Source organism: Rutilus rutilus (assembly GCF_951802725.1).
Source record: "Rutilus rutilus genome assembly, chromosome: 7".
In the NCBI taxonomy this organism is placed as follows: Eukaryota; Metazoa; Chordata; class Actinopteri; order Cypriniformes; family Leuciscidae; genus Rutilus; species Rutilus rutilus.
In genome coordinates, this window is record NC_140221.1 from 38320318 (window position 1) to 38347747 (window position 27430).

Here is a 27430-nt window from a genome sequence, read left to right on the forward strand (position 1 = left end):
CAAAATATATGCACACGCCTGTATAAAGGTTGCATGTCTTGTGCTCATGTTCTCAGTAGGGGTGTAAAAATGTTCTCAATTTCAAATGACTGCAGGTAATCTAATTTCACATTAAAGGAAATGAGCATGCATTTCCACTATTGGCCAATATATATCCAGTATCGACCGATATGGATAAATTAAATAATTTTGAATATTGGCTGATAACTAATATGGTATTGATATGATATTGCGCATCCCTATAAATTTTATATGCAGTTTTAGTAGTCTTTGCTTTTTCTGTCTAGTTCTGTGTTGTTGATAGAGAGTATGAGAGGAGAGTATGTTTTTCCATTGCAGCTGAGATGATGTGAGTGATTGTGTGCATGGCTCCATCGCAGCTTCATGTTGATCGCATTGTCACAAAAAGTTTTTTGTTGGCCGCTGGATTCATTTCAGGATGGTTTGCAAGAATTGTGGCTTGAATGAGAACACTGTAAATCAGGGGTGTCCTATACTTCTTCTGGACGGCCATCTTTCCTGATGGAGAGTGTAGCTCCCTCCAACACATCTGCCATGAAGTTTCTAGTAATCTTGAAGAGCTTGAATAGCTTGTTCAGGTGTTTAATCAGAGCTGGAGCTGAACTCTGCAAGATGACGGGCCTTTAGGAGTAGAATTGGACACCTCTGCTCTAAATGAACTCTGACCATCTTAGGCTACGTCCACATTAATCCAGATATATTTGAGAAAATTACGTTTTCATTTTAATGGGGTCATAACATGATTTTTTTTTTTATTATTTTAATATGTTCCTTGAGGTTCTCTTATAATGTTAATAACGTTTTTTTTTTTGTAAATAACAACCACAAATAAATATCCCACCACGCACAGGTGCATTTAAGGTCACACTCAAAATTGTCATTCCAGGTATGATCTTAAATTCAACTGTCAACATGTTTTGACACGGGACAGCAATTGCAAATACATTTTCTGTCATCTTTGCAGGAATGTGATATAAAGATTGTACAAAGTAACATTTATCTTTAGCAACAATATGAAAGCAAATAGCAGGCACATTAATGGCAGTACAACCACAGACATACAGTGTATTGGTACAATATGCATCACACGACTAAACATACGTTATTTGGAATACCTCTGTGTTCACAGTAGTTTTCACATTCATCCACTTGGGTTAGCGTCTTCAAAAAAACTCAGACAAAAACGTCTCTGTGTGGACAAAAAGCCAAAATGTGGAGAAGATGCGTTTTTGAATGTATCTGGATTAATGTGGACATACTAGCCTTAGCTCAATTCTAACACATTTGTGAACACGTGTTCCAATCATTGTTCATTTCAAAAATTGCTATTTAATCGGAATCAAGCAGTCAGAGCAAATATTTACACTCATAGAACTCCCATAATTCAATGCTAACAATACACATGCATGCAGTGTGGTGAACTTTAAAGTCACAGTTCACACATAAACACGCTGCTGCTCGCTCACTTACTGGCAGCTTTTCATCCTGGAGGCCTTAGGGCTTTCCCAGACGTATGATAGATTAGACTTATTCATCAGCTCGCAGATAAAGCAGAGCTCCAGACTACTGCCGTACAGCTCCGCTCCTCTCTATCACTGCTGTTGAGTTTTATAATAGGCAATAATTAGTCTCCGCCATCAGGACGTAAGGATCATTAAAATGGATGAAGGAGCATACGTTGAGGTTGTTTCAGAGGGTGTAACATCCGTGTCTCTCATATAATCACTGATAATATTTTAGGTGGATATTTACATCCATACACAGTCAATATTACTGATGTAGGAGGGCAACATGTGCTTGTTAAATATAATAGTTTACTTAGGCCAAGAGACAAGAAGTCTGTGGGATGCCATCTCACTGCATTTATGTCTGGGATCGCGATTATCTGCAGGAGAGTCGCTATGGAAAAAGTCTCTCCCATCTCAATTAACTTCCGTCAGCAGAGAGACAGATGCATGCTGGCAGAGGAAGATGCTATTGTTTCTGCTAGTTGAACAATGCTGCGACATCAAAGACACTCCTGCTGGTGTCGTTTGGGTCTATAAAAGATGTGTGATGTCTTTCATTTCGCCACCTGCTATCTGTTTAGATGGAGAAAATCAAAATGTTTTCCTCCTACCGATGATGGGAAAAGTCTGCCAGCCGTTGTTTGTTTGTTTGTCTAGAAAATCACAAATTTGTGCCCTCATTGTTGCAGAGGAGGAGATTGAATAGCTAAAAATAGCTTAATTTGTTCCCTCTAAAATCAAAACAGAGTTATATAGTTGATATTTTTTCCTTGTTTATCTGTCATACACATGGAATAACAGAGGTATTTGAAAAAAATACACCTTTACAGACGTTTGAATTAGGGATGCTCCGATCGATCGGCCGGAGATCGGTATCGGCCGATAATCACATTTTATGACTCGATCAGTACTCACTAAACTTGGCAGATCTCACAAACCGATCACAATTTGATGACGTCAACACGTGAGGACATACATGATGCGTGAGGACTTAAATGTTTTGGCAATGCAGTCATGTCATCCGGTGTGGAATTACTATAATGTTTCTAAAATCGTTGTTGATGATTGTTATTTGTCGTGTATTTTACAAAGAAATCTCGCGTGGAGGAGCATTGTCCAAAACATTTAATAGCCTACGACGAACCTGATTCGGCACTTAAGGACGAGCCACCGCGAGACGCATGGCGAATACGAAAAACTGGCAACTGCAAAAAAGGCAGCACGAGTCTATCTTAGTGCTCCATCGACGAGTGTTGATAGTGAGCGGCTATTCATTACAGCCGCATACATTTTGGATGAAAAGAGGAAAAGACTGTCTTCCCAAAATGCAGAAAAACTAATATTTATAAAAAAATAAATCTTCTATTCTCTGTCTTATATTGGACAATGTTTAATTAGCCTAAACCTTATGAGTTACATCAGACTTCTCCATGTTGGAGTTTAAATGTTTCTATTTATTTTATCCTCTCTCTAACATTGGACAATGTTTAATTAAACCTAATGAGTAGGGATGAGTCACAATATTCGATTAGTTGATTTTATTATAGAATAACGAATAGGATGTGTGATTATTGTCTTTGAAAAAATCCCCATGTTTTCGGTTCTGATGCGGTGGTGACACGTTCATGTAACCAGAGGTTGGCGATGCCAATAACGCATCTAAAATATGTCAATCAACTCTCAGACACACATTGATACAAATTGTCTCACACCAGAGCATGTAAGCGGAGTGGTGATATTTCCTCCAGAGCGGAGAGCGTCTTTATAAAGATTCAGCGCCGCTCGCTCAGAATGCCCAGAGTGACATGCTGGTTAGAAAATATGTGAAATAAGTAGGGCTGCCCATGCACGACTTTTTTTCTAGTCGACTAGTAGTAGTTCATTTGAGCCATTAGTCTAATTGCATATTTATATTAATTGAATTACTTAAATATATATGGGAGAGGATACTAAACCATGAGCATTATCGTAATATATAGCCTATTCCGCATCTCAAGCACATGCATAAAGCTTGCCACAAAGAACCGGCAAAAGTAATGATTATGCATCATGATACATTTTAATTGTTTATTAATGAACTAATGTTTTCTGGCTGCAAAGATAAAGTTGGCGATACTGACTCTTCGCAGTGAACGCGCCTATAGAGAGAAATGCACACTTCATACGGATTAGCCTACATAAGCAGAGAGTAGCCATTTCTTTTCGATTTGAATTGTTTTTAAAGTAGACATTTCAAGCTTTCTATACATATATTCTGTGTTCTGTGAGGCAAGTAGCTTATCCGCTGAGTCTCAGTTAATTTATGAGACGAGCTCCAGTTCACGCGCCGGCGCCTCCATGTCCTGATTATATTGTCAGTTATATTTGCTTCTTATTTATTAAATCCATGCAATTGGTTGATGAAACATTGATTTAAATTAAGACACAACTTATACAAAACAAAATTCACTTGAAAGAATGGCTTTCTACAAAACAAAAAACTTAATTATGTGGTCAAAATCATGTCTGACCCACTCCAAATGTCTCCGATATATAGGCATTTTCTGACCCTATCTTACCCATCTCATGCGGTTCCCTTTTCATATAATCAACATTAAATGAAAAAAACAAACAAAAAAAACATTATATTATTTAAACATGAAACGTATGTTTAAGTTTTTTAAGTTATATTTAAGCGTCACACCACTCCGTTTTCTCACATGTGTGTAGCCTATACATGCATGTGTGCGTGCATATAGGGTAGGGGTGCGGTTTTCGAATAATAATCAAATAATACCCAGCGATCTTCGAATATTTTGCTTGAAATGCCCATCCCTACTAATGAGTTGCATCAAACTACTCCAATTTGTTCTTTTAGGAGTTTAAATGTTGGTGATTTTTTTTGTTTTTGTTTTTATTAATTTTGTCCTCCTCTGACACGGTTTAAGTTACATCAGACTTCTCCATTTTAGGAGATTAAATGTTTATTTTGTCCTCCACAGTTTTCTATTGGACAATGTTTAAATAAACCTTGTGGGCTCCATTTTCTCCATTTCGTTTGTATTTATCTTTGTCTTATATTAAGTATATTAAGCATCGGAATCAGGATCGGTATCGGCCGATCACCAATGCAAGAAATCGGTACTCTGGATCGGCTACAAAAATCCTGAACGGATCATCCCTAGTTTGCATCGACCTTCCAAATTTATCTTTTATATATTCATTGTCTTCTGTCACACAATCTAGTCATAGTTTATGGAGTTTAGATCAGTGGTTCTCAACTGGGGGCCTCAAGAGAGAGACTTTAAATGGGGCCTCAAGATGACTTAAAATCATTTAAAATAAGGTAAAACAAGCATTAAAAATCAAGATATTTCTTAGTTATTTTTATTCTAACATATCTTTCTAGTTAATACAAGCTCGAAAATATTGATGTCAAAAGTTGAAATGTCTGTTATTTAATGAGACTAGTAGATATACAGAACAGTTTTTTGCATAGAGGCAAATGTGATCTGACCAGCTTATAATATTTAGATTTCTCTTGATTAACATAAGCACATCTACTGGCTTATTTACAGTACATCAGTCTCCTTATATTGCGACAAGCTGTTAGACAAAGCACCATTCACACAGGCACACAGAACCTCAGTCAGATGGACAGATGGGTAATTTTGTTTTGTGCGTCTAGAAGTAAGTTATGAGTTTAGATGAATTAGAACATCTCATTTGATCACAGTTTTGGAAATAATTCTTCTGTCTGTCCTGTTCCATCATGTGTGCCACGCAGCTGTCAAACAATGTACACGTCGTAATGTGATGCTTGGTGAACAAAAAACAGCACGTTTTTCTCAGCTGATTTGCCATGTTTTTCCAATTTTAGTACTTTAGTTCTCAAATCAGTAAGCACAACTGTCTAAACTGTTTTGCATAGCTTACTATTTAACTAATTTGCTCTCTTTTCACCCAGTTTGCAAGGCTAGGTTAATTTATTTTAAGAACTTCAGCTTAGGACAAGGCAGACAGACAGAAACCAAACAAGACATTAACCACAAAAACATACTGTTTTTGACAGAACACTGTCATTATCGGATAAAACAATGTAATAATAGTTACACAATAAAAAAATAAAAAAAATTAAGTAATTGTGGGTACTTGCATTTTGTCTAGTAACATGCACTACTGTTCAAAAGTTTTTTTGAAAGAAATGATCACTTTTATTCAGCATTACATTGATCACCATTGACAGTTAAGGCATTTATAATGTTAGAAAAGATTTCTATTTCAAATAAATCTTCTTTTGAACTTTCTATTCATCAAAGATTCCACAAGAATATGTACGCAAAATAAAAAAAGCACAACTGTTTCAATATTGATAATAATAAGAAATGTTTTTTTTTATTAGAATGATTTCAGAAGGATCATGTAACATTGAAAACTGGAGTAATGACTGCTGAAAATTCATAAATTAAATTTTAAAATATATATTTTTTAAAAACAGTTTTTTATTGTAATATTTTACCTATTTTTACTGTATTTTTGATCAAAGACATGCAACCATAAAATACTTTCAAAAGGTCTTCAAAAACATTAAAACACCTTACCAACAGGGCTTGACATTAACACCCACCAACCCGCCAAATGCGAATTTCAGCAGTCACTCCCACTAGCCACTTTGCTGGGTTGAATTTTATATATAATATATACATTTTTCAATTCGTTTTTAAAAAAAGGCATCTGAAATAGTAAACTATGTGCAATGTAGTGTAGTCAAAAACATACATGTTTCGATGCATATCGATACTGAAATATCTGAAACGCTTCCAATACTCCTTTTCCGCAGAATAGGTACACCACTCGCTTTCTCACTCTCTCATCTCTCCGACAGCGAGTTGTCACACAAACCCACCTCCCTTCACTCACTCTTTTCATTTCATTCGCTCCGGATGAATATTGTTGGTGTTACAGGGCTTGAATTTCGGCGTGGGATAGCATGTATTATGCATAATTTGACTCATTTTATTAATTTAGCTAATTTTCGCAGATTTTGTGTTCTAAAACTAAAATTGAGTTGTTTTTAGCTGCTTATTGCACTTAAAGAGTAACCTGGGAAAACCCAGACAACTTCCGGCAAATTTAGATTTGCTGTGCAAGTAGTCTGGCAAAGAGTTCATTCAAGCCCATTTCTAATCCGTCGAAATCGCGGCACCAATCAGAAACGTTGGGGCGGGCTTTACACGATGACGATCGCTCTGATTGGTTTTAGGTCTATCCAATTGCGCCCAGAGGCATTTGAGCGACGTCCGCTGGTGAAGTGCATCAACTTTTAAATGCATTATTATATTCAAATTGCAAACACATGAGGACAGTCTCCATGAAAGACCCACTGGCAGATGAACGTGCTACTACATTTCTCTCCGAAACGGTAGGAAATTAAATTAGATTTAATAGAGGATTTTAACTGTGACAAGATGATTGACAGGGTAGTTTACGTGACAGGATGCAAGCGACAGATCCGTCCGATAAAGATGACGAAGTAGTATGTCCCAAAGCTTGCCTACTTTTTTGCTACACATTCAAAAGTAAATACCTTTTCTTCACAAAAAGAGTACATACTTTTATGGCGTAGTGTAACTTAGGCGAATTGGGACGCAGCATATGGCTTTACACGATGACGATCGCTCTGATTGGTTTTAGGTCTATCCAATTGCGCCCAGAGGCATTTGAGCGACGTCCGTTGGTGACGCCCCTTTGGAAATGAGTTATTAATGAAGCTTTGCCAGACCATAACTCAGTTACTACTGAGAATGGTCTGGTTTTAACCAGGCTACTTAAAGAGTCAAATACACACAAAATAATTGTGAAATTACGGTTTTGGCGAGTATTCACGTAAACAAAGTCAGTTATGTTTTAAGTGAACATAAACCGTTGAGACCAATACCATGGGGGAAATCGGCCATATAGATTTTAAAAATATTACTCATAATAGAGATGCTGGAGACCGAGGTTTGAGGCCCGAATAGAGCGGGCTGAGTAGGACCTGAGGGGTTACATGTATATAGGTATATACATGTTATATGTATATACAGTAGCTCAACTCCATATCATGTTAAGCACATGTCTGTATGCCTCGATTCCTATTGTATCTGCTGTTCTTTAACTGTTCTTCTCTCTCCTCCCCACTCCTGTTTTCTCTCTTCTTCCACATCTTAGAAAACAATCTGCATTTCCATTCTCCCTGACTGCATAACACAATCAAAGGGCTTTGGATTGGATGTGTTTTAGATTTCATCTGCTAATACACTTTGTCCATGGTTAACAAATCAGAATGTAATAAGAAAACTAAATTTGAAGAAAAATATTCAGGGATTTGTCAAGAGTTTTTAATCAGTACTATCTGGAATATACAATTACATTCAACTGAAAATCATGTTGTTTCTGTGCTTTTCTCAGGTGATTGGTGTGGGGCAGGAGTAAACATACTTTTTTCATCACATTGTTTTTGCATAGATCTGTGCAAACAGTGTGCAAAGTGTGTCAGGGATAGTTCAACCAAAAGTGTAATTTTTATGTAATTCATTTATTCACTATGATGGTTTTCCAAACTGTATGACTTTCTTCTTCAGTGGACGTCCAAAACAACATTTTATGGACCAAAAAACATTTTCCAGAATATCTTCTTTTGTGTTCCACATAATAAATGTCTTTCTGATTGTGCAGTGTTATTGGGAGTAACAGAAAACAGATTTCATCTTGATCTGCTGCCTGGGATTCTGTAGGTCAGTACATCAACAAATGCGAGTTTCAATGACAGAGGTTGATCAGTGAGAGAGACTTTTACATCAGCATTAGGTGCCAAAGACATTTCTAGTGCTAGTATTGCTATGCTAATTCCACAAAGCTACAAATCTTATGCATCCTCACAGAGCTCTGCTTTAGCCAAAACAAAAGCCACTGTAGCATGCACATGCACACACACACAGACATTAAGATGTAGGCTATAAAGGACATTTACTTTATACTGCCTCTGAACCTCGCACAAACCTGTTGACATCATTAGATTTGATGCAAAACATAATTTGGTGAATAATGACCATGTCAGATACTTAGAACCTCTCCAAAATGGGCTCACAAGTCAGTTTTTGTCACGTTTCACTGTATTTGTGAGGATGTTTTCACAAATTTGGCCCTCAGTAATATATTATCGTTATAGGTTATATACTAAAACTAAAAATTAAAAATTAAAACCATAAAAAACATCTTGAACTGAAATAGAATACTAAATACTAAATAGAACTGAAATAAAATTAAATATTTAAAAAATGAAACTAGTTGCAAAGGCAACATTTATCGTTTTCATTTAAAGTTGAAGTATTAAAATTGCTAAAACTTAATAAAAACTATATAGATATAAAAAAACAAATAATAAAAATGACAAAACTATAAAACTTATAGTAAATAGAAAATAGATAAGATAGAATATAGAAAATATAAAAATATAGTCTAATTCAAAATATTAACAAAACTATATTAGTGTATCAATGATAGTAAAATGAAACGAAATGAGGCATTTATATAGCGCTTTACTTTGTAATACTGTCTCCTCACCCAAAATAACACTAATTTAAACCTGAACATGCACATTAGCTATCTATATGGATGTACTATAGACTTTTATTGTTTAGTAATATATATTAATTTATCATAAATATATTTTTTATAATTTTATATACATATATATTTAGAATAAAAAAAAAAACTATTATCTTTATTCATGAATAATTTGTCTAACTGAAGATGTCCTCAAGATGTTTTGTCAGATTTACACGTCCCCAAACTGTTGCTAAATACACACACACATTGTGGGATTCCATGTTTTGTGGGGGCTTTCTATAGACAATTATTTTTTATACTGTAAAAACTCTATATTCTGTCTCCCTAAACATAACCCTCACAGAAAACATTTTTACATTTTCAAAAAACATAATTTAGTATGATTTATATGCTGTTTTCATCATGGGAACCAAAACATTTTCCCCACAAGTTAAAAAAATTCTGGTACATTTTGTCCCCACAATGTAGGGTTTACCAAGAGCACACACACACACCCGCTCTTCGGGTCTGCACCCAGCCATTGTGTTAATGTCTGTCGTCCGGTGTCCCACAGTGCATCAGTGCTGCGGCTGCCTACTAGTGTGGCCTAATGTTCAAGCGCCCACCACTTTACCTCCATAAATCTCTCTTTCTCTCTTACTTTTTATCTCTCCAATAGTGTCTTCTCTCTCATCCTCATTAGCCAACTCTAAAATATTCATTTGAACAGACACTGAGCATCATTAGTCCCTGTTAGAAGACATGATGTATAAGAGGAGGAAAAAGACTCAGACCTACAGGATCTCGAGGGAATTGGTCTTAATGAAAATGAAATCCCACTCAGGATTGTTTTATTTTTTTTATTCTGCTCAGCCATACAGAGGCAAATATATGTATGTGTGTGTGTGTGGTTGGGATGACCTGTTCATCCATTCAGAACTACAGAAAGCACTTCATTCCCTTTCTATCTCTCTAAATGTGTGTGTCTGTGTAGTTAAGCTGGCCTGTAGACGTGATAAGTACAGGACTGCTGGGTAATTACGTTCAACAGGAGAGGTGATAGGAAGCTAAACGTGTGTATGCGCATGATTGCATTAAACTGCGATGTAGATGGAGGGTCATGAGCACTTGTGGCTTCGCACCTGCGCTGGAGCTTGTCTTATTACCCGTCTGGTCTCATTTCGTATCGTTCTAATCTCGAAAGCACTTAGCGTGGTGCTTTCAAACACAGAGGGCAAGGCCTATAGAGAGAGAGAATGTCTGCAACAATCTCTCCTGCAACTCTATTTGTTTTTTCCCCCTTACCTGTCTCTCTCTAACAAACACAAACACGCATATAGAGCTCCCAGAAGAGGCTGGGAGCTTATTTTTTGATCTAGCTGACTTTTGATAGCAGCGTTGAGTGGGTTCAGTTTAAACGTATGGAAAGGTAAGCGGTCCCTGAGGGCCCATGTACCATTCATTCAGAGGTAAAACCCCTTTAATCTCATTGCCTGAAGGCCTGCTGTATCTAAATCTTGCATACACAGGGAAGGGTCACAATCACATGAAGGTTTTTTCTAAAAAAGCTCTGTAACCGCAATTCTAATGGCAATCATTTAAAGGGGGGGTGAAACACTCAGTTTCAGTCAATCTCATGTTAATCTTGAGTACCTATAGAGTAGTATTGCATCCTTCATATCTCCAAAAAGTCTTTAGTTTTATTATATTTATAAAAGAAAGATAGGCTGTACCGAGTCTTTCCGGAAAAAAAACGAGCGGCTGGAGGCGTGCCTTGTGGGCGGAGCGAAAGAATCACGACAACATTAACTATACTGTACGTGATCATGTTGTTTACTTGCTGTGCTTACGCGATACAACACACAGACATTTGAAGCAGTTTTACTCACCGCCTGCGGTTCCAACGCACGACCGTGAACCTTTATCGTTGGGACTGCTCCATCCTTAAGCATTAGAAGATCTGCAAATCCGGCGTCGAACTGGGCAGCGCAGCCGATGACTTCCCTAAAGCCGAGCACAGCGTTTTGATGGGCGTACTGCTTTCGCTCTCTCGCTCTGGTCTACGGGTGCGCGCGCGCCCTTCCGGGAGAAGTGCCCTTAGGACCCGTATAAGGAAATTCCGCCCCATCTGACGTCACACACGCCCATACTCGAAAAAAACTTTCCGAAACTTGTGACAAACCGGAAGGAGTATTTTTGGCACAGAAATACTCCATCAAACGTATAACGTTCCCTCAGTAGTTACCAAAACTTTACGGGCCCCGATTTTATAGAGAAAATATTTTCAAGCCCCCCCCGCCTACATGCACCCATATAGACAGTTTCAGACATGACCTTGCTTGCAAAATACTATAGAATTTATTTGAAACATTTTAATTAACACAGTTCTACAACTTCCCAATTTCAGTGGGCTTCTCTTTGTTTTCGTGATGTGAAGTCCCTAAGTTTTGTCTTAACTTGTTCGGCTTCACACTGTCAGAAGCTAATATTTTGAGGCACACTGTGGTCTCTCTTTATTACCCACCATTGTACTGTTCAATCTGGGGGTGAGATATAATTCCTTGTCGTATTTTCTTGTCTTTAAAACACACGATCGTTGCAAATCCATTTGTCCTTTGTGTCAGAAGTTGCGCAAGCACTTGGAGTACATCAGAAATAGAACGGGGCATCAGTTTACTGTCTCTTCGCGGCACACCACATCCAATGTAGACAACATCACTGATTATAATGGGTTCCATTTGCTTTTGCCGCGCCACTTGCGATTAGTGTAGACATTCATGAATTTCTGTATGCGTTTCTGTATTTGGTGGTGTTGTGAACTTTTGCAGCGCTTTTCTGTAGGCTGTTTGGTTGTGTTGTGAGTATTTGGAGCACATGTGTTGTAAAACTGATGAAGATTTTTTCTTAATTTCCGGATTTTTTCTATTTGCATGTGTTTTCTTCAGTTGCAGCGCGCTGAGCTCTTTTCGGCCATCGTAATTTACTTATGTGGCAAGAAGCTGCATAATAAATGGGTTAATTTGGGATAATACAGTGTAAAATGTCAAAATGTACACTATCATTCAAAAGTTTATAATCCAGTTGGTATGATTATTATTGAAATAATTAATACTTTTATTGAGCAAGGATTGCAATAAAGACTGTTCTTTTCACAGTTTCCATTAAAATATCAAGCAGCACAACCATTTTCAACATTGAAAATAAGAAAGGTTTCTAAATCAGCAAATTAGAATAATATCTGAACAATTATGCGACTCAGACGACTGGAGTTAAGGCTGCTGAAAATGTATCTTGGGCTTTGCCACCAGCACCCTGTGGGTCGCAAAAAGGGGTAATAGGCACAGATTGTGCAGATTGACAACCATATCTCTGCTCCAATTACAAAAAAGATAGGACTTGATTTTTGTTGCATTTGTTTTGAACAGACAGAACAGCAAGGCTCAATTTGCCATGAGGGTCTCCTGCTCAAGTTGATTGAGTGGTGTCAGAGGAAAAACAACATGCATCTTCAAACCAATTGGCTAAGAACAAGTGTGCAGGGAAAGCTGTCAGAAAACACAGATTTCGTCCCTGCAGTTGAAAGTAAGTCAGGAGACAGTTAATGAAGGCGCATAGGCTCTCTGGAACAAGCTCAAGTCAAAAGCATCCTGTCCGCACATGGTTTTTCCCTTCAGAGGGCCTAAAGGAACATCTTGACCCCTTGAACAATTTCTGTCAGACATGCACCCTGGCAGTTAACCTCAAAAAAGACAAAAATAATGATGTTCTATAAAGCTTGCAACACAGAGAGGCCTGGCTGCCAAAAGAAAACAGATTGCACACAAAAAAAACTAAAAAAAAACATAACTTGTTGCCAAATCAGAATAGCACAGTACTAAGTCTAGTTGCACTATTTTAAAATAGGGCTTGGTTGAAAATATTAATTTCTTGATTTGAATAATCTCTCACATCGATGACCTGATATTGATTCTTAAACCCCAAGAAGCGATTTTTTTTTAGTCTGTGCTGTTTGCAGTTGAAGCTAGAACAAAACTTAACACATTAAACTTCACTATTATTTGTAGTGTGCCTTCCATCCAATAAATTGCAATGAGCTTTGTTCCTTGTTACTTTTGATATTGAATGAAATTCAAACAATAGTTTTGGCACTCTTTAATGTGGCTTGACCAGATCGCTGTTGCCGCCTCAGTTTAAGCGAAGCGAAGCGGCAGCACAAAGCGCATGTGAACTGATCATCTATTCAGCTTTACTACTATAGAAACAGGACAGAAATAAACATGAATGAGCCTCAGAAGAAATGTTGAAATATACAGTAGATTTTTTCCTAGAGAAAAATGTACATGTACTCTGCCTGATACCACATCTGACACCACAGATTTTACTTGCCTTTTGCAAAATGTACTCCTTCTGTAGTACTGATTTTACTTGTAAAATACATGCTAAAATGTAAACTGATATGTTTGCACTCTCATGCAATGGTACAATGGATGTAAAATAGAGTGATAGGGAGTGATAAATTATGGACTAATGATTATATTGGGATACTGTTCGTGTGAATAGGCCTTAAACGTAGCTCTGAGAGGCTCAAGTGTGTCAGGTGTGTGTGTGTTTTAGAGCTGAGGAATGAAGGGTCTTAGCAGCTGACTCTTTGCAGCACATGCACAGCGCAGAAGGGTCTGAGTGCGTGTATGTGTAGGTCTGAGGAGAAGGTCAAGATAACGCAGATGTTTTAAGAGCTCTGCAACCACTATCTGATCCTGACTAAATCCCTGTGATCCCCAGTATCTCTCTCTCTCTCTCTCTCTCTCTCTCGCTGTTTCTTCTTTCACTGACCCTCTGCGCTCCTCTTTCCGTTTCCCCCTCTTACACACTAACATACAGAGTCACAGAGTATTTCTAAGGATGTACACTGTAATACACATATTATTTCATAATGAAAAAAATCTAAACATTCATACAAGATTATATATAAAAATAAATTAAGAAAATATATTTATATAAAAAATTTTTTTCAGAATATAACTTGAGTTGTAGTTTTTTTTTTCTTAGCAATGTAATATATTTATTAAAGTATGTGTTTATTTATAAGGTTTATTGAGGTTTTATTTTATTTATAAACTAAATATATTTTGGTAAAATGTCCCCCCTTTTCTTGTTTCATAGTATACATTTTTTTAACATTCTTACAATATTATATTAATTAAATATATTTAATAAGAAAATATATTTATTATACTTGAATTCTAATAATTGTTCTTACCATTGATAAGTCTTTTCTTCCTCTCTCCTACACACTAACATGCAGAGTCAGAGGTTGCGTATTGCAATAAATATGTATTTTGCCTTGTTTTATATAGTAAACCCCCCCCCCCCATACATTCTTATATTAAAGTAAATATATAAGAAACTTTATATTTGACTAAAATATAATAAAATGTATTTATTTCTACTTTTAAACCTCACTATATTTTGTTATATTTGTGCTTAAACCAAGATAAATATTCTGATATTTACATTTGTATAGACAACAAAACAATGATTAAGAAAATTTGATGCTTATCTGTAATAAACCATGTGAAACCAAAGATTAACATGAAGTTAGGACAAAAAAAAAAAAAAAAAAAGACACCATACATCTAATTTCAATTACTTCTCAGTAATGCTTCTCAGTCTACTAAACTGAATCTGTCTGCCTAGATTTCTGTCCATCTCTGTCTATCAATCTGACTGTTTTGCATGTCATACTGGTTAGCAGATTTGAGTCTATTTATTGCATCTGGCAGGACTATTCATCGAGAGAGAGACAGCCATCACATCCATCAGTGTGACGATCAGAGCCTGGAAGAGTAGTAGTCTGCGCATGCAAGCTCCTGTCGGCCCCCTTGTTTATCTGAGAGTGCGATGACAGCAGATATTCTGTGGTTTGACTAATCCTGTAACTGACAGGAGATCCTTAACTAGTTGTAACGGAGAAACCCCAGTAGGAAGCTGCCAGCACTTTTCTGCTCTTGATTTTCCTCAGGACTATATGGGACAGGCTTGATTCAGCTCTGTTTTAACCTCAGGTTAGCTTTAACCTTAGCTTAAGTCCAGCTCTGCTTTAACCTTAAGTGTAAAAACGTACTTGTTCTTCCTGCACTAAACCCTTGACAGTTTGAACCAGGGCTGTGTAACCTGTCGTACCACCTCAGTGCACTCCTGTGAGCTCCTGAGCTTTATGAAGGTGTGTGTGTGTGTGTGTGTGGAAAGTGAATTAATCTGTTCCGGTCGTCCCTTTCTTCTCCAGCCACGCTCCGTCACTCAGTACAATGAAATTTCACCCCTCTTCTAAGCGTGAGAGCACAGGTAGCAGATCTAAATGTGTGTGAGCATCAGCTTGCTGTAAGGCCCAGGCAGGCTGCTCTGGGCCAGAGCGTTTGAGCAAAGTTACATGATTTGGCCTGGGGTGAGGAGCACTTTTTGTTTTTCTGAGCATCTTTGTTTTTTTTCTCCATCTAGGATCATTCTAACACTGCGCCATCACAACCATAAGACACGTGAACATAGGGTTTTTTAAACTGGGGTCCCCCAGGGGGCCACAAATTTAAAGGTCCCATAGCATGAAAATTTCACTTTGAGGTTTTTTAACATTAATATGAGTTCCCCTAGCCTCCCAGTGACTAGACATTGTGAGAGGTGTAAACCAAGCCCTTTGTATCCTGCTTCGCCTTTGAGAAAATGAAAGCTCAGACGGGCGAATCTGGAATCTTCCCCTTATGTCGTCATAAGGGGAAAGGTTACCTCCCCTTTCTCTGCTTTGCCCCAAAGAGAATTTGGCCCGCCCCTGAGAAAATGAGCTACGCGAGCACGATATTGTTTTTTCCTCGAGAGACATCATGGCTTGCAAATGAGCGAAGCATGGCAGTTGCTCAGTGTTTGGATGTACAAATGAACACAAAAGTATTTTTTTAGTTCCTTCATCCGAGCCTCTGAAGAACCAGTGGGTTATGTGAATTTCTGATGTGTAATTGTTCAAGTTCAGACAGATAATCTTTCTCTCAAAATCGTTCAATACTGTTTATGCATCAGTAAATCAAGCCAGTGACTAAACGATCACCTTCACATCGTTTTTCTTTGTAGGATGAAAATAATCTTATTTAAACTGTGATTAAAATATATACAGAAAGCGATCAAAGAACAATCCCTTTCCAATCGCCCAAGCTGTCAATCACACAGCGCGAGTTTATCTGGACACTTGCCAAATCTCGTTATGAAATCAATGACGCTGTTACACTGCACAACGAAGCTCTTACTGTATTTACATCATGTTTGCATTGGTGAAAGCATTAGTGAGAGTGCAGAAACTGCGTTGCAATGCTAAGATCTTCATTCACGCGATCAACAGGCAGTCATCTGCTCAGTGCTCATCACAATACTTTAAAAACATCTCACGATTCGTTAATCTCGATAGCTGTAATAGTAAAAGCGTATAATAGCTGTAGTAAAAGTATTCGAGAGAGTTCCACATGTAATGCTAGCTATTTCATATGCAAGCATGTCAGCCAATCACAGCAGTGGGCGTTTACACTGAAGTCTCACAGCAGACACGCCCCTTAAAACAGAGCGTTCAAATCAGAGGCTAAAATCAGGCTAGGAAAAATGTCTTTTATTTCTAAATTATTAAAAAATTGTATCTAAAAAACATACTAACATTTTAAGGGCACCCCAGGAAACATTATAAAATAATAAAATAATCCATGCCATGGGACCTATAAGAAAAAATGTAAATGTTAAGCGCAAAATTTTCAACACCTCTTTTGGAAAGATATTTATTGTGAAATGTCATAAATCTAGTTTATACATTTAAAATTTACTGTGAAGAAAGTAATATGATAGTAATATTTTCCAGATAATATTTTACTAAATTACTTTGGCTTTGATACAGTGATAAATCAAAAGTTAATTATTTATTTTAAGACACGTTATTTTTTAAATGATCTTAATATTTTTCACAAGCCAGATAAGTGGGTCCTTACACATGAAAAGTTTTTGAAAAGTCTCTACTGGCCACCAATAATGCATTTTTTAAATCACAAATGCAGTAGAATAGTAATATTGTGAAATATTATTACAATAAAATGAAAATATTTTCTATTTAAATATATATTAGATGTAATTTATTCCTGTGATGGCAAAGCTGAATTTTTGAATGAAATTGCTGTTGCTCTAGTCACATGCTCTGCTCTGAATGCTGGATGTGTACCTGTCTGCAAGTATGAATGCCCTTCCTCTTTGTAACAGCTTTATGAAAGACAAGGTTTCTGTCTGACAACTTGCTTGTGACGTCCTACTCTAAGGACAGTCATCAAACCTTCTCTGCCCTTGAGAGAATCATAACAGCTGAAGGATTTGAAAGAGTCAGATTGTGATATATATATATATTTCTCTGAAATCTGCATTTGGATTTGTTTTGACAGGGGACAATGTGAGAGGAGGAGGGGTGATATTTAAACGGTGCTGGTTTGCTGTCAGAGTTAAGGTAAAACTTCCGGCTCAAGATCTCAAATTATCTTCCCCTCAGGTGGTTTGAGACAGCAGTGAGAATGAACCAGTCATTTTTGTAGGCAACAAACAGCGTCCTGCAAGGAGTTGAATGGATTCACAAATGGCAATGTGTCAGTAGCTTTTGTGGAATTTCATTTTATTTCAAATTAACTGAGCAGAAATTTAGAAAAACCCAACAAAAAAAATAAAAAGTTAAAAACCTTGCTTTGATGGATTAGGGTGCTATGCTTGGAAAGGAAAACAATAGAAGAGTTATGAGGGGAATTCAGCATTGTGCCCTTGACCAGGACACTTACTGTAACTCCAAGTTACTCCAGAAGAACTGTCTGTGTGGTGGTGGGTGTACTTTAAGTTGTTTTGGATAAATCATCTCTCTAAATGAGATATAGCAGATAACGCCCAATAAAAACCCATATTGATGTAGGAGGCTTCAGAAGAAGACAGCGTTGCTTGGGGGAGTTTTTGGCAGATATGAATGAATAAGATCACAATACGAACCTCTAGAGGGAAACTTCAATAAGCAGAAACAAACAAAATCAAAGTGCCTGTGTAATTACAGTCAGGAAAGTCAGGAAGCTTTTAGAAGATCACTGAACATCAGTATGCACGTCAACTTTTATCACTGCCTCACGCAAGAAGAGAGACAGAGTGATTATGCCCTGCTTTTGTTTTTCAGTAAGACCATAGTTCACACAACCACTGAGGGTTTTGCATACATTGTAGGATGAAATGTTCCTACAGTAATGCTAAAACTCACCAACAATGGACCCTATGAGTAAAATGGCCTAATAAACATACAAATAATGTTTCCATTAAAATGTAAAAATGCAGAAAGATTTCTGGGTTAGTTTAGGGGTAGGGGCAGGATTAAAGGATATAAAATATCATTAGTTTAGTTTTAAAGCAATATAAGTCAATGCAAAGTCCCCAACATTACAGTAAAACAGCCTGTGTGAGATTTAGAACAACCCTTCCTTTCTTTTTTTTCTCAGAAATGAATCCCAATGAAACTATTTACAAACACTAGTTATTGTGAAGGATTTCTCTTGGCTGTGATTAGTCAGTCATGCGTGACTGTACTGCTCTAGATGTGTGTGTGTGTGTGTGTTAGTATGTATTCTTTTCAAAAACAGTGAATGTTTGTGAATCAGACTTCTCTGATCAAAAGTGTAATACTGACGGTGGCCTTACAGTTGTATGTATTATCAAATAGCTGTATTGTGTAGAATTTTCCCTAAAGGAAAAGGGATCCTATAAGTGCACCACTATGACCTTTATTTCATACGTGGCTTAATTGCAATAATTGCAGGATTGGTTGATAATTGTCATTTCTCCACTTCCTCCAAATAATGTCTATATATATGGTCACATATACAATGGAAAGTTTTGAGAGCAAAAACCGCATTTATTTCTTTATTCTTAATTTCTGTCTTTTATTGTTCCTGATTCAAATCAGATAGTTAGCAGTCTGAATGTGTTTTATGGTTTAAGAAAGTGTCTATAAACTTAATGGATAATGTCTTGGCAGAAAATTAAGTCATTACTGCAGGAACCAGTGTAGATATCGGATATTAATTATGCTGTCTGATTTGATGATCATTCACTTGTCACTTTTTTTTGGAGGGTGTTGAATGTTGTTGAAATTGTTGTCACTCTCAAAAATAATTGGATGTGCACAGAATCGGATTAAGAAGAAGCAACAACTGCAGTGTATTTATCTGCCATGTTTACATGGCCTGTTCCAAACTCTCCTGTGCTGAATCTTCTGACCGCCCCGATTTCCTGAACAAGAAAATGTCAATCATCTCAATGGAGAAAAGCCATAGTTGGTGACTCCTGTTCCTGTTGTACGGTTCTGCTCAGGTGTGACTTTCCCATTTTTGTCTGTATGGACTGGTCTGTAAAGAAGGATTTAGGCCTTTGTATTATACTTTATGATTATGCTAATAATTCTGCAGAGAAAATAATAATTCTTTGAATAGATTTAAACACTCATACTCTACATGCACACTAAGGATGTGCAAAGCTGTTTTCTTTTTAAATCGACCAGTCGACTAATCACCCGCACTGTAGTTTCCCCCCTCATTAAAAGGTGTTACACAAATACATAAATAGAACTTTTGAAGGTAAATCCCCCATAATATATATACAAACACACACATACACACACACAGGGCTCTTTCAGCATTGACAATATTTTGAAAACCACCAAAATCTGATCATGTAATGTGACAATACTTGCCATTCTGCTGATAGCCGGCTGCTTTAAAACAATTTACAATGTGTTTTTGCAGCATTGAGCTTAGTAACCAATTACAGACGTATATGTTGAGCACCACTTTTTGTTCAGCGCAAGTTCTGCATGCTCGCGATTCGTGAATCATTTCATTATAACCAACAATGTATAAACACAATGTCAACAAGAGGTTCATTGTACAACGTAGACAAGCCTCATTGATTATAACAGGAGTTTTCACAAGCGTGCAGCATTGTGTACAGTACCTCGTGTTGGAATTGACAGCTTCAGTGATTATAATGACGGCGATCTTTGCTCGCTTTTTGTATAATATATAAAGTTTCTGGATTGGCAACCATTTTTAAATGTGCTATTGGATCTGATTGGCAGTGATAACCATAACAATGGACAGATCAAAATAATCTGATACTCTGTCAAATGGTCTGTGCAAATACAAAATAATAGACCTGCCACTTATCTGTTACATTGTTGTTCATTCTATCTAAGTTTTCAAATCAGTCACTCTGTGACTTTTTTAACATACATTTACAGATTTTTGAATATAAAATATTTCTATGCACTTTGTTTTATGATCTGTCCTGACAGTGATTATTTTTTATTTCACGAATAAATAGGATAAGTTAATATTACGAATGCCAACTGACTTCCTGTATAGTTTACAGCATTAGTTGAGTGATGTTTTTTCCTTGAGATAATTTGCCATGTACTCTACCTGATATATTCAAAATAATCAATATCAAATCACTCTGCCCATCTGAATAGCTTGAAACAGATGTTTTTTTGTCTGTTTCTCTCTCACTCTATCATTCAGAATTTTTTTTCTGTATTTCTTTCTTTATATCTTTCTCCCTTTCCCACAGTTAACAGTAAAACAAATAACGTATGTCGATTTTGTGGCCCTTTTTCATTCCCCCATGATAATACTTCTCTCTGTGGCACCATCAGATACAGATACTCTTTAATTTCCTGCTTGTTTATTTTTCATGAGAATTGGTACTTTGGCACTTTGGCTGTTTGACTGATGAGTTCACTCTGAACCGAATGAAACCTTAGCCTAACTGTCCACTGCACGCTGCACTCTGTGCTTTCTCTTCAAAGACATTCATTGAAAAGATTTTGTAAAGATCTCACTATGTTGTACCCTCCCGATGGGTGAACCCAGAGTCAAGCAATTCAGATCCATTTCTCCTTGGATCCACGGTATCAGCACTTCCAATACTGTGCGTACAGGACGCACAGATCCCCTTGCCATTTCTCTGGATAGGCAGTTTAAGAGCAAAGACGATGCTGGATTTGTTCCAGTAGAAAACAAACAGCATGTTTTCCAGTAAATGTATCTAAATATCCTTAAAACAAGATTTACTAAATTTACTTGAGATACAAAATAGTACTACTACTACTGATCATAATAGTATTTGCAGGTAGTTTCTTCAAGCGTCTTGGAGACATTGCCACAGTTCTTCTGGATTTAGTCTGTCTCAGTTTCTTCATGTAATCCCAGACGGACTCGATCATGGTGAGATCAGATCTCCGTGTGGAGCACCGGCTGTTGTCAGCCTCCTTGTGCATACAAAAATCTCACTGGATTATTATAATTAATGGTAAGGTAATTGCCAAAAAAATAATGTTTGGAAATGTAAACTGATATTTCCTACTGACACAGTACAGCAAAAGATATAAATAACTGGCTTTATAATAACACTAACACTAAACACTAAAATAACACTTTTTTTTGTGAGTGAAAACTAATGTGCCTAAGACTTTTGCACAGAACTGCATATGTGTGTATATGTGCAGCTAATGTAGCTCCTGTTGTGTGTGCCAGTCATGAACGTCTTTCATAGTTTAGGTGACCTTTTGGGCACCATAAGGAGTGAAAATACTGTTCAGCGGTAGATTTTGAGACTGATGCTTTTAAAGCCCTTATCCCTTACCCTTATCCAGTGCCAAAGATCTTCACATCCACTGTTCCACTTCTGGCATTTGGTGTTCTGTTTGAGTGCTGTGAGTGTGTGTTTGTGTGTTATTAAAAGACATTTACTTGTATTTCCAGGATAAATGAATGAGTGTCATCCAGGCCTGTCTCTCTTTCTCTCTGTCTTTTGCTTTGACAGCTCCTTCTGTTCTCTAGTTTTCTTCTTTTCTTTTGTCCAGAATCCCAGCATGCCTCTCTGAGCTCATGAATATGCATGTAAAAGCATTATTTGCATTATTTGCAACCGGAATGGAAGAGCACACAAAAGGAAAAGACAGCAGCATGTGTGTGTGCGTAGATGTGTGTGTGTGTAGATCAAGGGGACATCTGGGGATCCTTCTAATATAATATAATATAATATAATATAAAGTCAAAATTAACACGTTAACTCGTGCAATTAATTTTTTTAATTTAACACGTTAAAAAATATTTAACGCAATTAGCACAGCATCCATTTTTTCCCTCCATTCTTTGCCTAGCGTTACATTATATGGTCACACTCTTATTCCTGCAAATGCTTTTAAACCATTTAAGTGCAATAAGACACAAAAGAGAATGCAGTGTTGGCGCTCGTCTGTGAATCTCCTTCTGTGTGACACACACACACACGACTCGTGCACACAGAAAGATACACAAAATTATGCCATAATTATCGAGTATCCTCACAAGCACAGTCTTAAATAAGTTAAATTAAGTCTTAAAGTGTTAAACTGTCATTAAAGGGGGGGTACAATGGTGTTTTTTCGATCGTGGATCTAATGACGTAGACGAGAGTGGAACTCCTTATATGAGCATTTCTCTCGGAAAAGCGCGCCCGCGCACACGTCGACCAGAGGAGAGCGAGACCGCGCACGTCAACGCGCTTCAACAGGAAATCATCGGCAGCGCTGCATAGGATTTGTTCAAGAATGTCTCCAAAAAAGTGTGTTTTTGGATGTGAGGGAAAGCTTACTGTGTTCAGCTTCCCAAAGAACCCAGCGTTACAGAAACAGTGGATGCAGTTTTGTTTTTCCGGGGCAGCAACGGAGTGTAGCAAGTGCGGTTGTGTGTTCTGGTCATTTCAGTGACGAATGTTTTATTAACAAGGCCCAGGTCGACGCTGGATTTGCAAATCGTTTGCTATTAAAACGTGGAGCGGACCCAGTGATAAAAGACCCCATTCATGTAAGTACAACTGGATCAGATTTCTGTCTCCCGCTTGACTCTATAGCTCCGCCCACGGCACGCCTCCAGGAGCTCGGCTTTTTCCGGAGAGAATCGGAAAGCTGTATTTTTCTTTTATAAATATGATAAAACTAAAGACTTTTTGGAGATATGAAGGATGCACTACTACTCTATAGGTACTCAAGATAGGTACTCAAAGGGGAGCGAAATAAACCTAAAATTCCCGGGACAGCAGCATGTGTCCAAATTTTAATCTTAACCGTTCTATTTCATCAGAAACGATCTGTAAACAGGGCTTTAAGTGTAAAATACCGAACTTGTCCTTTAAGGATAATCAAAGAACAACAAAAAAAAGAAAAAAAATCACTCACTGCTCTTGACTGGTTCATTTTGTACCTTTAATAAGGATTAATCTATATTTAACAAACGAAAACAATAACATTTTGTGCATTTTGACAGGGCAAGTAAAAATCGGAACTGGTCTTACTGGGCCAATAGAAAAAAAATTGCCCTGATAAATTGAAGGGCACAGGTAAATGTGACATTTATTATAATGGGTTAATGTGAAGATTGTTTTAAGTTCATGTAACCCTGGTGAAATAAATGATTTAACCAGGATTACACTCACTTAAATTAAAAGTTGTTCTATTTTTTGAAGCCTAATACATGTTAAAATGTATAGCTTTCAATTATACTGTAATGCTGAATGGCTATTTTTTTAATATTTCATGTTAATTGTGATTAATTACAGAAAAATGCGTGATTAATTATTATTATTTTTTTTAAATCAATTGACAGCACTAAATATAATATAATATAATATAATAATTTATATAATAATATTATTTGTTTAGATATTTTTAATTCCAAAATTGAAGAACATTTGTCTTTTAGGGTTTGTGTGTGGGTTTGTAGTATCTACATTTAGCTGTATGCAAGTCTCCATTTAAACAGTGAAGTAAACTAGTAGTTTACAACTGAAACCGAAAAGTCACTGGACAAGGAACGAGTAGGAAAAAACAATGCTAAATGCAAATAACTATGCTGAAATCAGGATAATCATGGTTTGTGTTTGAAACCATTAACCAAATGCAAGAGAAAGTAACTAAAAAGAATACATTTGTCAAGCTTTTCAACGTTTTCATTATGGGTTGTCCAAAGTATCAGTATTTCGGTACCAAGTCAATACAGAAATTTTTAAAACGTAATGATACCAGCCTTTCTGCAGTACCGGGACAATCCGTTACCCACTGATAGGCGCTGTATTTGTGTGAGACTGTGAGTGCTCTGTGAAGAGCTTCAAAGGTTTCCATTTATGTGTATTGGCAATGTTGCACATTGTAACCAATCACAGATATGTTTGTTGAGTGCATGAACACAATGGCCAATTAGTGGCTTTATGTTAGTCAGAATCTGCTCAGTACGCCAGAGTTTGTTCAGCTTGAACTCTGCACTCTTTGCAAATCATTTCCTTATAACCAACAAAGTATAAACATGATGTAAATAAGACATTCATTGTGCAGTATAGACAGATTTATTTGTAATTATTATACCGGGAGTTCACAACAAATTTTCATGGTAATATGAAAAAATACTGTTAATAATAAATGTGTCAAAATATTGGCATAAAATTGGCACATAGCAAATTGATAAAAACAATTATGGCTGGTACAGACAGTGAGATGAGTTAGAAAGATAGGAATAAAGATCTGTTTGTCTGTGCCTCTGATAGTGAGATATTTTTTTGTGAGATTTTGTATTGCTCTTCAGTTTAGGCTGATGAAGGAGGTTCAACAAGTTTATGTTTGTGTGAAAGAGTGAAGAGAAAAGAGTGTTCCCCACAGACAGAAGATTTAACAGTTTTTTCTTAAATGTTAAATGCTGCCATCACTCAAACAGGCAACAATAAAGATGTGCAGGAATTGTATTTGTGCATTGGTGAAGAAGTTTTATTGCAGTACTTAAAATAATTTATTTGGCTATACTCTTGTCATTTAGTCAGGAACACACGCTTTCTTTCACACACTTAGTAAAATGTTGATCAGCGTTTGCGAGTTAACTGGGTAAATCAACCTCTCTCTCTCTCTCTCTCTCTCTCTCTCTTTCACTTTCTCTGTCTGTCACACACATCATTCATGACAGTCAGTGTGCTTTTATATCAAATCAGTGGTATAGCCTGTGTGTGTGTTGTGTGGGTGGATGTTCAGTGTGTTTTGTTCAGAATGGACAGCTGTCAAGTAGAGTTCTTAAATTAAACATGACTCTTTGCCTGACAGCATCATAGTTCTGAGTTTTAATTTGTTCTCTTGCTCAAGACAGAATAGGCAGATCAGCAGCAAGCAACTAAGATTGTTAGATATTATACAGATTGTTACATGACCCACACTACCACTCAAAAGTCAGATCAGAAAAAAGAAAAGAAAAAAAAGGATGGATGCATTAAATTGATCAAAAGTGACAGTTAAGACATTTACATAAAAAATGTATTTCACATGCATTTCAAATAAATGCTGTTCTTTTGAACTTTCTATTTATTAAAAAAAATGTTCACAAAAATATTAAACTGTTTTCAAATCAGCATATTCGATTGATTTTTGACACTGTGACACTGAAGACTGGAGCAATAATGCAAAAAATTCAGCTTTGCCATCCCAGGAATACATATACATTTGAAAATATATTAAAATAGAAAATGCTTAATAATTACCATTAAAAAATAAATGGATTAAATTCTATATACATTTTTTTTTTAAATATAATTTAAGTGAGATACTGTACCTCATAAACTGTAAGCAAACTGGATTAAATCATACTGTGTGTGTTTATTTACATGGTATCATCTTTCTCCCAAATGAACTTACAGAGGTTAAATCTCCCCACAGAGAAGCTGAATATAGATTAATCAGTCTCTTTGTCATTCTGTCAAGATCAGGATTCTGTTTCAAACCAGTTTTGAAAAGCAGCACCACACATATACTTAAGATCTGTTTTTATCTCCGCCGTTTAAAAAAGGTCCAAGCTCCCAAGCAGGATGTAAGCCTTATCTTTTATGTTCTTCCCCAGTTATCCCTCCCTTTTTCCCCCTCGCACTCTACCTCCCTTCGTGCCTCTTTCTCTCTCTTCATGTTCTTACTTGCATGTCATGATGTGCCAGCTTTGTTTTAAACACAAAAAGAAACTAAGACTTGAAAAGTCACACAGGAAGAGAAAATTGGCTCCAAAAAGAAAAATAAAGCAAAGTATGTCACGTTTTTTCAATAAAGGATGTCAGCCAGACAACTATCAAACACTTTTCAGCCCAGACAACAAAGAGGAGGGTCCAAAAGATTACAATGGAAGCTTTGCCTGAAAAACACACCTACACACTGCAATGCAACAGGAAAATTATAGGACAAGGTAAATGGAGGAATGGCAAGATCGGTGACCCAGAACAACTTCCTGAATCACCCTAGTAGTGCGTTTAGCCAGCAGGAGAGCTGAGCCAAGCTATTATGCAGAGGACACTATAAATTAATCAGAGGTTGAATTAAGTTGAAGTCGAATTAAGAAGTTTAGGCAAACATCTTTAAGCCAAGCCAAGTGGTGTCTCTTTCACTTTCGTGAAGTCTCGTTTTAGTGTCTTGATTGAGCTCTCTTCTTTACGGTCTACTATTTATAACACTTTAAGGCTCAGTTACTTAAATATGGTTGTGGTGAAGTGAGATCCAAAGGGTCTCCTGTAGACCTACAGTCCCATATGGTAAGATTTGTTTCCCAGAGCGTGTCTGCAGTCGGTGCTGTCGGCACTGATCCGTTTCGGATGTGCCAGCGGGAGCGGACGCAGTAGGATACTGTTGGTTGGGCATTAATTGTCTTTGTTACTTCTGCGTATCAATGTCATTCGTAGAGGTGATGTTCAAGTATTGTTGAAAACATTGTTGCAGGGTGTAGACAGACCAGTATTTTTCCAGAAGTACGGTTTATACTACCATTGAAAAGTTTGGGGAAAGATTTCTATTTCAAATACAAAGGCCTGTTCTTTTGATCAAAGAATCCTGAAAAAAATGTTTCCATAAAATTATTACGCCGTTGATATTATAATTATTTCTGAAGGATCATGTGAAACTGAAAACTGGATTAATGGCTGCTGAAAATTAAGCTTTTATTTGATTATTTTAATTATTTAAAACTGTAATATTTCACAATTTTAACGTTTTTTTCCTTTTATTTTTGATCTAATAAATGCAGCCTTTGTGAGCTTAAGAGACATCCAAAAAACATTTAAAAATCTTACCAATGAATCCAAATGTTTAACAGTACTTTCTGTTCTTTATCTGTACTTAAATTCAAGAACATTATTTCTATGCTTCATTCACCACTGCTTGCTCTTAACTTTTTTTTATTACAAAGCCT

At 36.7% G+C, this 27430-nt stretch overlaps 1 protein-coding gene across 1 annotated transcript in view; it reads left to right on the plus strand.

Moving 5' to 3' along the window:
- The window catches only part of LOC311293577 (transmembrane protein 132C), a 215224-nt gene that overhangs the window by 61849 nt on the left and 125945 nt on the right, over positions 1–27430 (plus strand). The gene's annotated exons all lie outside the window — the stretch shown is intronic.